Source organism: Mchenga conophoros, linkage group LG14 (genome assembly GCF_057382185.1).
Source record: "Mchenga conophoros isolate Kocher_MC1m ecotype Shallow Benthic linkage group LG14, M_conophoros_male_GT1.1, whole genome shotgun sequence".
In the NCBI taxonomy this organism is placed as follows: domain Eukaryota; kingdom Metazoa; phylum Chordata; class Actinopteri; order Cichliformes; family Cichlidae; genus Mchenga; species Mchenga conophoros.
In genome coordinates this window covers 4454274-4465669 of record NC_140539.1, presented here as the reverse complement: position 1 = coordinate 4465669, position 11396 = coordinate 4454274, and the positions used below count along the sequence as shown (strand labels likewise).

Genomic DNA, 11396 nt, shown 5'->3' with positions numbered 1-11396 from the left:
AGCACAAATCCGATTTTTTCAAATCCGATCCAGGTCACTTTCGTATGTGGTACTGAATCCGATACATATCTGATGTTTTAGAAAGCGACTGCTGTGTGAATGGTCATGTCGCATTAAATCCATCTTTTACGTCACTGACACAAGACAGACGCCAATTATCGGCGCCAGAAAAGTGCCGGAGAAGTGCCCGAGAAGACATCGCGAACGCTTCCTGGCCATCCAGTGTAGATGTTAGTGAAACTGTTGGGAAGACAACGCTGGAGAAACGGGAACAATTTATTTGTACTGTATAATCTGCAGATTCTGACAGAAATCTGCAGCTATCCTTTGAAGCACCGCTCCTCTAAAACAGCAATAAGGATAATGGTAAATGGCCTGTATTTGTATAGCGCTTTACTAGTCCCTAAGGACCCCAAAGCCCTTTACACATCTAGGCCATTTGTAAATAACAAAATAACTTAAAGCAAAATTGGGAAACGTAAAGTCCAAAACCAGTCTTTATATTAAGGGCCATCAGTCAAACAATATTGTTTGCTCTGGGTCTAAACAGAACGCGTTTTGTGTGACGTCTTCTTTTGCGCATGCGGCCGCTTTGAGGGTTCACACTAGAGCGCGTTTGCTGTCACATTTTATTTGTAGTGTGAACAAGCAGACAAAAAAATCGGATTTGATCAAAAAATCAGAATTGAGCATTAAGACCTGCAGTGTGAACGTAGCCTAAGTTAATCAGCTCCGAAAATACCAATGTAGTTTTTGGTTCCAAAACAGCAGATCACAGTTTGTTCAATAAACTCTGTGGATGCCTTCTGTGACACCTGTGAGTGTCTGTGAGGGTGTTATATAGCTCCAAATCCCAACAACAGTTGCCTCAAGGTGCTGCTGGCATCAGTTTCTCCCTCTTTGCCTCCATGGGTTTTGATTTTGTGTTTGGTTGGTTGGAGTTGTGATTATTTTTTTATAGAGCATTTCACATCACACAACTATACAATGCATACAGATCATGTAAATGTTAATTTATACATGATCCATTTCAACCCATAACCTGCTCATATATTTTGATTGAATGGAATTTTACCTCAGTCATAGAAATCCTAAACATGGAGGAGGAAAGAAGGTACACTGAATCACTATTTAGCGGGAAAATAATACAACGCAAGAAAGTGCAACCCTCACTATATTATATTGTCCCATACAGTTTATTAAGCAGGCAAATTAGTGGCTCAAAAATGAACAGATCTAAGATGAGAGCTTGAAGGAGAGAGTGGCAGGCCTAACTTACCAAAATAATCTGCAAGGCAGTTCAGATTAATGAGAAGAAGATGATGGAAAATGAATATGTTTTCTAATATTCGGGATAACACCTCTGACAGAAAGTGCTGGGCGCTATGCAAAGGGTGCTGAGTAGGGATGGGTACCGGTGTCCGGTGCCATGATGGCACCGGTTCTGACATAAACGGTAGTAACCAGACCGAAAAGCAGCGCACATTTCGGTGCTTTATTTCGGTGCTTTTTTTTCCTGAGCTGTGATACACTTCTAGCCAATCACTTTACGTTTCCGAGGATAGTAGGCGGGCCCAGGTACGTACGTTCTTTTAGAGCAGAGCTACAGATTAAAAATGTCCAAGGCGAAGCGGTCAAAAGTCTGGCTGTACTTCACAGCAAAATATGCAAACTCAGCAGTGTCATGGTCCTGGGTCGGTGACCCAGCGCTTTTAGTTTGTTATCATTTTCTAGATGATGATTGTTTAAGTTCTGTGTTATTTTCGATCTGCCTCTGAGTCTGCGTCTGTATCTGTCTGTCTATGGTGTCTCCCCATCTGTTTGTGAATCTGTCTGTTTAGTTCAATGTCTTGTCTGGTTCCATGTATCTGAGTTTCCTGTTTTATTGTGAAGGTCCGTGTCATATGTGAGTGTGATCAGTTTACGTTTCCCCTGTCCCGTCAGCCCAGATTCCTCCCAGCTGTGTTGCCCTCCTGTCTCTCATCCCCTGATTACTGGTGTGTGTATTTAAGCCCTGTGTGTTCTCCTGCCTGTTGCTGGTTTGTCTGTGTTCCACCGTGTAACGCCGTGTCAGTCTGTTACCCTGTGTTCCACGGTGTCCTGTTCCTCGTCTGCGTCTCTCTGCTATTCATCATCCGTTGTCATATGCTCCCAGGTCTGTTATTTTTAGTTCTCCCAGTTTAGGTGTCTTTAGTTGTTTGTTATGCCCCACTGTTTGTTTGCCACTACACCTCTGTAAATAAAACCACCGGTATCTCATCCACTGCCTGCATCTTGGGTCCTCCTTCTAAATCCACACGGCTCACCTCGGCAGCCGTGACAAGCAGCCTGCAACAAGTGCTTTAAGCTGATACTGTGATACTGTCAAAGGAGGTAACACCTCAAATCCGATGAAACACCTGGCGACGCATAGCGTTTTTTTTTAAAAGCCCAGAAATGCGCCGTATTTGATAGCTTGCTGCGAGACCTCACACCGAGCGCATCTACTGCGGGTGGATTGCCTGTTATGCAACATCCCCCCCCAAAAACACGAAGAGGAGAGTCCTGGCCCCTAGTCCTGCCAGTGTAGCAGAAATGATGACGGCTGATGATGGCAGCAGCAGCCGTTCTTCTCTGCGTGAGTAGCTTAATGTTGTTCGTGTGTAATTTACGTTGAGTAGGCTAACCACGTTATTACATTAATGCATGTAAGGTGAACTAGCAAACATCATCATAGCTACATGCGGCTGTCCTCTTGTTTGATGGCAGATACTCCCTTCACCCTGGCCAAAAAGGCTAAAATGACCAAAGGAAAAAGTGGAAAACAGCTAAACATGAGCGGTTTTTGGACAAAGTTTGTGTTTTTTTTTCCATTGATTAAGCACTGCTTCCAGCCAAGAGTGATACCATATATGCCCCATAGCTGCAGAAAAGGCTAACATTGTTATCTTTTTACAAAAAAAACAGCTGAACATGAGAGGTTTTTGGACCAATTTTGTGTTCTCCATTCTTTAAGCACCGGTTTGAGCACCGTTTGAGCACCGGCACAGTTTCAAAAGTACCGATTTGGCACCGGTATCGGATAAAACCTAAACGATACCCATCCCTAGTGCTGAGGATTAAGACACAGGTGAGTGCAGGATTTTTCAGAGGAGATCTGCATAATTAAAAACTATTCCACCATATGAACCTGAAATCTGTGTGGAATAGTACAGTTCACAATCTTCACAATGTGTAGAAAAATAACAAACATTACTTGCCATCAATCACGAGCCATCCCAGTTACAATGTTATTGTGCCGCATTGTTTTTTTTCCCCCTCTTTTAATTGGAACATTCATGAATTAATCGAATACAATAAGATGCATTCATTAATGGCTGCATTTTCATGGTCATTTTTGCTTTTGTTTGCTATATAGTAATCAGAAAGAAGTCACTGTGTGTGCACTGCTGAAAAAAAGACAGGTAAAATACAAAGAGAGCGAGAAGAGTATTTCTTCCATATTGGCTTCTGTAGAATCTACCTTACAGTGTAAAGCGCCTTGAAGCAACTGTTGTTGTAATTTTGTGCCGAATAAATAAAAATCAGTTGTTGGAATTGAATTGGTCATTGGCTTTCTGTTAAATTCAGAATCAAATTTAAAATCTTTCTTCTACAAGGTCTTGAATAATCAGGCATCATCTCATCTTAAAGACCTCATAGAACCATATCACCACAAAAGAGTACTGCTGGCTTACTTGTGGGTCCCAGGATATTTAAAAACACAATGGGCTGCTGAGGGCTTTCCATGATGCACTGAGTGTTTCTCTTCATTCACCTTCACTCTGTGTTTATACACCACTTTTCATTTAATCATTAGTCATTTAATCATCAGTGTGTCTTTTCTCCTGTCTTCTCCCCCTCAACCCCAACTGGCTGCAGCATCTGGCTGTGCCTCCATGTTTCTGCTGGAAGTTTCTCCCAAAAGGGAGATTTTCCTTCCCACTGTTTCCAAGTGCTTGCTGATAGCATTCTCTGTATTATTTTAGGGTCTTTACCTTACAGTAAAAGTGCCTCAAGGCAAATGTTGTTATTTGGAACTACATAAATATAATTTAATTGAATCTAAATCAAAAAAATAGGTGGGTTTTCTGTTATACTAAACATGTAGCATTTTCCAACCTTCAACATTAGCATGGTGTGGTTAGTATTTGGCTCAAAGCACCAGTGAGTAAGGTTAGCCAGATCTAAAGTATGCTTCAGTTTTCATTTACTGACTTGTACTTATACTTAACTGGATGCTAGTCCAAAAGATACAGTATATTTTGATTTATGAATAAGCCTTCAATCATTCCATTTACAGCTACTACTCTAACACTATGCAATACTGATGATGACAACAATAAAAATATATGTTCTATGGGCTGATATGTTTCTCCTTCTCTGTCTCTCTCTGCGTGTGTGTGCGCTTGATCTTACACACTGCTGATAGGTCCCAGATCTCACTGTACCACCAAATTAGATGCTGATGAGTTAGATGAAGAAATGTCTTTACAACTCATCAGCATCTAATTTCCATATGACCAACACCTCCTCCACATATACAGCATGCAACTACTGATTACTAGCTTGAGGCTTCCCGACATACCCCAAGTAATTACTTTGCTTCCTTATTTTTTTTCTATCTATTCATATTTATCTTTATGTTATCGTGCCCTCCATCTGACTTTTTCCTTGCATCTATCATTTCTTTTTCCAGTGGTTGTTTTCTGTTAAAAGCTTCTCTCTTTTTTCTCATTGCTCTAACTCTCTTGCCCTTAATGAAGTTAAATACTCTCTGGTAATGCTATATACTGTTTTTGTAGCAGTCAGTAAGCAGGGAACATCTTGTTCAGTTATGGTGCTGGATGTAAGGATTGATGGAAACAGTAGGTGGACAGATTCAAGGTGACAGATGGACAGTAGCTGTTGTGTGCTGGCAGTACAGTGCAGAGGAACTGACAGGCTGTCAGCAGCTACTCTGAAACCCACGCGGCAGTTTAAACGAGAGTCAGCTTATATAAAAACTTCATATCAGAAGTTTGAAATGAGATCCGTCACAGCAGTCAGGATAAATGTCTTTGACTTTGGTAATGTTTATATACACAGTAAACTAGTAAGCAGCTGCAGGCTATTGCAACTGCACTGTCAAAAAAATAAATAAATAAAATAAAAATCACTCCTGCTTATTAGAGTATATGGAATTATATTAGAGTAGATAACAGCACATTAACATTGTTTACTTGTGGTTGCCTTATGACTGTAAAATTACAGAACCAGTTTGGTTCCACAAAGAACCAAACTCTCAGAGGGTGGACCCATGTCCCTTTTTGATGGGATGACTGGACCACTCCACCACAATAAGGTGGTGACCTAATGGAAGATTTGTCTTTAAATGTGCAAGCAAAGGAAGCATGTAAGAATGCCTTTCAGTTGCACAATATCACTAAAATTAGAAAAATTATATGTCAGGTGGAGCAGGGCGATATGGCCAAAAATATTTATCACGATATATATTTGAAAATTTGCGATAACAATATAACCGACGATATAATTGATGCGAGACAAAATACAACTCCACAACATTACTAGCGCAAAAAGACAACCTTCCATTTATTTTCACTTAAACAAGAAGCTGGTTTTTATGTACATTAAAGCTTTATAAAAATGTAACAGTGCAAATGCAAATTCCTTGCTGAAAGTTTAACCAAAAGGCATTTCCAGTAGAAATGGGCTGACATATCCTGAGCATAACCATGTATAATATCCACTGAAGTTAAAAAGAGGTGCTTTGCAACATTAAACTGCAGTGTGCAGTACGTATTTTTTGGACCATAAGGTGCACGGGATTATAAGGCACATTAAGCGAAACAAAGCAGTCAGATAAATCAAACTTTATTAAACTCATTCTTCTTGCTTCCTCCACTTCTGTATCATTGATTCATTAATGTTGAATTCTCTGGCAGCTGCTCTATTCCCATGTTGTTGCAGTATTATATTAATGACTAACCTCGTATTGTGGATGGATTATCTCAGTTGTTCTCCTGACTGAAGTTTGGTCCGTTTACAGCATCCTGCCATGCGATTGCATTTGTCTCTAACCATGAGGAACCTTCTTGTTAACTTTTATAAGTGGAAAAGTGTTTGTGTTCGTCCTCCAGCTTCACTGTTTATGTTATGCTAACATAGCTGTGTCGCTAGCGATCACGTAGCACATCATTATATACCAGCTATGTTGGAAGTGATAGCAGAGCTGTACGTTTGAATTTTTTCAAATCTCTCAGTCAGAACGTGCTATATCATGCTTAGGTAACTAGCGAAACTAGCGAGCTAACTTCCGCTAGCTTCCTGCTAACTTCTAACTCCGTTAAATGTAATAACTTTTGTTTTCATGGATGCCTGGAAGTTAAACTTTATAGTTACACCTGATCGTTTTATTGAAGATGACAGAATTTAGACAGTTTTTAACTCTCAGTGATGCTGCAGTGTTGTTTGACCTGAAGTATACAGAGTTTAGGACCCAGATTACTCCCAGATTTAAGAGCATCTTAGTCCGACAAATATGACAATAACAACGGCCGCTTGCATGTTCTGCAAAAAAATGTGCTTTGTTACACTTTTCCGACTGATAGAGGTCCGTGATTTTGTTTCTAAAGTGACGGACAAACACCAAACCAGTTCCACATCACGGAAGTTGCACCATTTTTACAAACCAATTCTGGTTCATCTGTTTCACTCAACAATCGGCCATGTGCGTATGAAAACAAAGGCACTGCGCATGCGCGTTTTACTCCCATTCTATCGCGATATTTCATTTTCCTATCGTTGCCTAACATTAGGTATAATATGGCCCAGCCCTAATGTCAGGTGATGCTGAAAAAGTAGTTTATGCATATATATGCGGGACTATTGTCATTTGTTGTACAGGGAGTGCAGAATTATTAGGCAAGTTGTATTTTTGAGGAATAATTTTATTATTGAACAACAACCATGTTCTCAATGAACCCAAAAAACTCATTAATATCAAAGCTGAATGTTTTTGGAAGTAGCTTTTAGTTTGTTTTCAGTTTTAGCTATTTTAGGGGGATATCTGTGTGTGCAGGTGACTATTACTGTGCATAATTATTTATTTTTACCAGTGAAACCAATATAACATCTCCACATTCACAAATATACATTTCTGACATTCAAAAACAAAACAAAAACAAATCAGCGACCAATATAGCCACCTGTCTTTGCAAGGACACTCAAAAGCCTGCCATCCAGTGATTCTGTCAGTGTTTTGATCTGTTCACCATCAACATTGCGTGCAGCAGCAACCACAGCCTCCCAGACACTGTTCAGAGAGGTGTACTGTTTTCCCTCCTTGTAAATCTCACATTTGATGATGGACCACAGGTTCTCAATGGGGTTCAGATCAGGTGAACAAGGAGGCCATGTCATTAGTGTCACGGTCCTGGGTCGGGTCGACCCAGCATTTTGAGTTTCTTATGTTTTGGTTTATTTTTGCATTATGGATTAGTTATTCTCTGGTGATACTGTTTTGATTACAATTATATTCTGATTCTTTAGTTATCTGATGATGATGTTGATGACGATGATGATTATTTCTGGTTTAGGTTTTGTTATCTTGCCCTTATGTTTGGTTTAGGTTGCCTGTGCTTAGTCTTCTCTGCCCGTATGTCCCTCTGTTTGTCCATGACGTCATTATGCCTGTTTACGAGTCTGTCTCTGTCTGGCGTGTGCCAATTAGTTTTTCTTCTTTTATACCCTTTCTTGCCAGCCACGCTGTGGAGTACTTGGAAGTAGTAATATACCTATACTTTTTTTGCCCCCCCCCCCTCTCCCCCCACCCCTATCCCCCTCCGCGTCCAAGTGCGTGTGCACGTGCGCGAGAACGGACTTTTTGCACGTGCATGTGTGTCCAGGGGTCATATGAGTTCACATGTGTTTAATAGAGTGTTATTTAATGAAACCATAATGTGTTTTAATTAAACTCTTTTTAAAGGATTGTATAGGTCTCAGAGTTCTGTTATTTAGACATAGGTGATTTAATTGAACTACTTTAGGGGTATTTTAACTAGTTAGGAGCCTTTTGCATTTTCTTCAGTGCTATTTAGGAGCAAATAGTTTTAAAACAGAGGTCCGCAAATAACAGGTATCCCTTTAGAAATAAACAGTGATACTTCTAAAAACCGTGTATTCCCACACAGCATTTAATTTAGCTAGTTTAGGAAGATTTCACTTTTCTAATAGTTTCACAGGCTAGTAGTTTTTTAAATAGAGCACCACAAACAACATGTATCCCTTTAGAAATAAGCTGTGATACTTCTAAAAGTACATATTCACACTAGAGCTGTATCAACCACCATGTGGCTTTAATGCAACTAGTCTTATAATTATCTACTAGTCTGCAACAGTTAGACTCGCTGATTACACATAGATGATTTAACTACTTTAGGGGCATTTCACGTTTCTAAAAGTTTCACAGGCCAATAGTTTTAAATAGAGCACCGCAAACAAAAGATGCTCCTTATCAAGAGTATCCCAGCCCAAAGTGCTATTTTCAAAAACCGTAGAGTTGACCACTGCGTCTCTAGCAGCTGTAACTTTGGAAAAGAACGGTAATTCCCATCTGTTGGGCTTGAAATTCTCCATGAAAATGGCTTCTTCCAGCCCTTCTGCTCAATCAACCATCAGAGTGACAGAACTTGGTACATATTTGGTACTTGGTACCAGGGATACTGAGCAATCTTTAGTCTCTGAAGATCCAGCCACGAACCCTACATTTGAAGATTGGAGTGAAGACGCACCGTATTCACCAGTGTCAGAGTGGAGCACACCCCCCTCACCACCACAGCTGTGGACGATGGACACTGACAACGAGGAAGATTTTTTGTATTTCGGCGACTCTCCCGACATTGATGAGGTAGACTGGACATGGCCGCCCTTCCAAGGCCCTGAGAGATTACCGGAACAGCTATGGGATAATGATGAGGACTTACCTTATGTACCCACGTAATCGGTGATGAATTGTGAAGTTACAATTCTTTTCTGAAAAAGCATTTTTATTTTTGTATAAAAATAAATGTTGATGTTGTGCTATGGGATTGTATGTTTCAATTTTACTTATAATGTACCAAATCACTACAACAGGCGGCTCAAGGCGATGCCATCCAGAGTAAGGATCTTGTTAGCCACAGTGTTTCTAAGATTTTTACGCCCCGTTACAATAACCTCAGTTCTATCTGAACTTAGAAGCAGAAAATTAAAGCTCATTATGTGTCTAAGACATCCCTGCAGTTTAACCAATAAAAGCGGGTATCATATGCATAGCAGTGAAAATGTATGCTATGCTATGCCTTCTAAAGCGCATATGATGCAAACAAAACTGGTCTTTGCACAGAAGCCTGTGGAGCTTCATAATTAACCTCAGTGTGTGAAGAGGACTCTCCATTTAATAATAGCTGTAATAAAATGTTATGGCGAACGGTGTTAAACGCTGCACTTGGGTCTAGCAGGGAAGATTTCAACTTTTCAATATGAATGAAGAATATCCTAAAAATGGCATTGAGGTGGGTGTTACAGTGAAAAAAACAAAAAGCAGCCAAATTTTCATCTGAAAATGTTGAATTTTAGTAAAACAATGCTCTGTAGTTTGATACTGTCGTTACAGACAAAGCAGATGTTTAAAAGCCTTTGGACGCTCATTTGAAATGCACTCATTCTCCTTATCAGCTGGAAACATTAAAGCTGTAAAATGACTTTTTCGAACGGATAAAAACTATTGAACAGCAGCAATGATGAGCCTGTTCCAGAATTTGAATGTACATGTGTTGAAGGTGCGGGTCTTGTTGAATTATTAAACATACTTTCTTTAATTTTTCGAGCCACAAAAACAACAACTTTTAATTTTCTTCTGCTTGAGTCTCGGCCTCGGGTAGCTCTACTTATCATTGCTCAGTCAGTTGTCTGTTTGTGCTACTTTTTCAAGGAGCAGCGGATTATTGGTAAGGGTGACTTTATGTGTTTAGCTACTTAAGTGGAAGTACTGTGGATAGTTTTACCTTACATACATAGATCTACCAGTGCAGCTTCTGAGGTAACTGTTTACAAAATGTTATATTCTATCCACAAGTTCTTTGCAATTTTACATTGATAAACATTATCCTTAACACATTTGGCCCACGTAAAGTGCTATGGCCATCACACTGTCATTTAGAATTGTTTAAATAACTCGTGTCTTAAGTCCTTCCATCAAACAGAAAATAAAAAAAAAGTCGCATGGTTCACTTTATATTTCTAACATTTTGTGATATAAAGTCGTTCATAACAAACTGAAAGGCTGGGAGTTTAAAATGCAAACCGATGGAAGCAGAAGTAGAAGACTATAATGTCACAGAGCACACGGTGTCTATTATTGTGTAGACATTTATAAATAAAAGCTTAATAAAGATGCTTAATTTCTTAAGAAATAAACAGGTGGAGTGATCTTTATCAAAAGTGGATGTTGCATCTGTGGCTAAACCCCTGTACCCAAAAACTTTAAAAAATCTACTGTGTGTGAGGCTGTGTAAGTAAAGCTTGCCCTTCACACCCGTGTGTAACAAACCATTTGTTGGGGGTTGTGGATTTGACACCTCAGCATTGTGAAAGTGGGGAAACATGTTTCTGGCTGTGCATAAGATTTCTGCTTACAACTTAGAATCTCAGTTCTAAATGAAATTCAGATGTTTTTTTTAAGTATGGCTAATGTATTAATTGACTTCTAAGGGACGGGGACACACACACACACACACACACGAACAACAACAACACCAACACAGCAAAGAAGCAGAGGGGGTCGTTTTACTACGCATCATAAAAACGCAATCATTCATCTTCCAACTGTATCTTTCTGTTCTGGCTTTAGAATCATTGGTTGTTTACTGAGCCGTACTTTGGGAGTCATACTGTTGTGATACTGGGGAAAAAAGGGTAGGGTTTGATAGACTAAACCCTTACACACACAACTTGAAAAACCTAAAGAGTGTGTGAGACTGCCAGCTGTGTTGTTCAGCAATAAACTCATCTACAAATGTGTTAGTAAAGAGTGACTTGTACTTCTGTCCCATTAAGCAGTGGTTTAACAAATTTCACTGCAAACTATAAAAGGAATCTGGATTTATATAGAACATAGTAGTGATGGATTAAATGCAGGAAGCACTAGTATAAGGTGTCTATGGAACAAATCTCCTTCAGCGTTCAAATGACCAAAGTGAGGCCTACAGGCGTTTCTCTCAGTTGGTTGTGTTCGGGGAAAAAGCAGCTAAATACACTGAGACTGCTCCACATTGTTAGTGAGTTAACTCTGGATATCTGTAGGTTTTGTCAAACTTGGAGTGAACAAAAGCAGAAAA

General features: G+C 39.6%; 1 protein-coding gene across 3 annotated transcripts in view; it reads left to right on the top strand.

Annotated features, from left to right (window-relative positions):
- sez6b (seizure related 6 homolog b) overlaps window positions 1-11396 on the top strand; it is a 240620-nt gene that overhangs the window by 57111 nt on the left and 172113 nt on the right. The gene's annotated exons all lie outside the window — the stretch shown is intronic.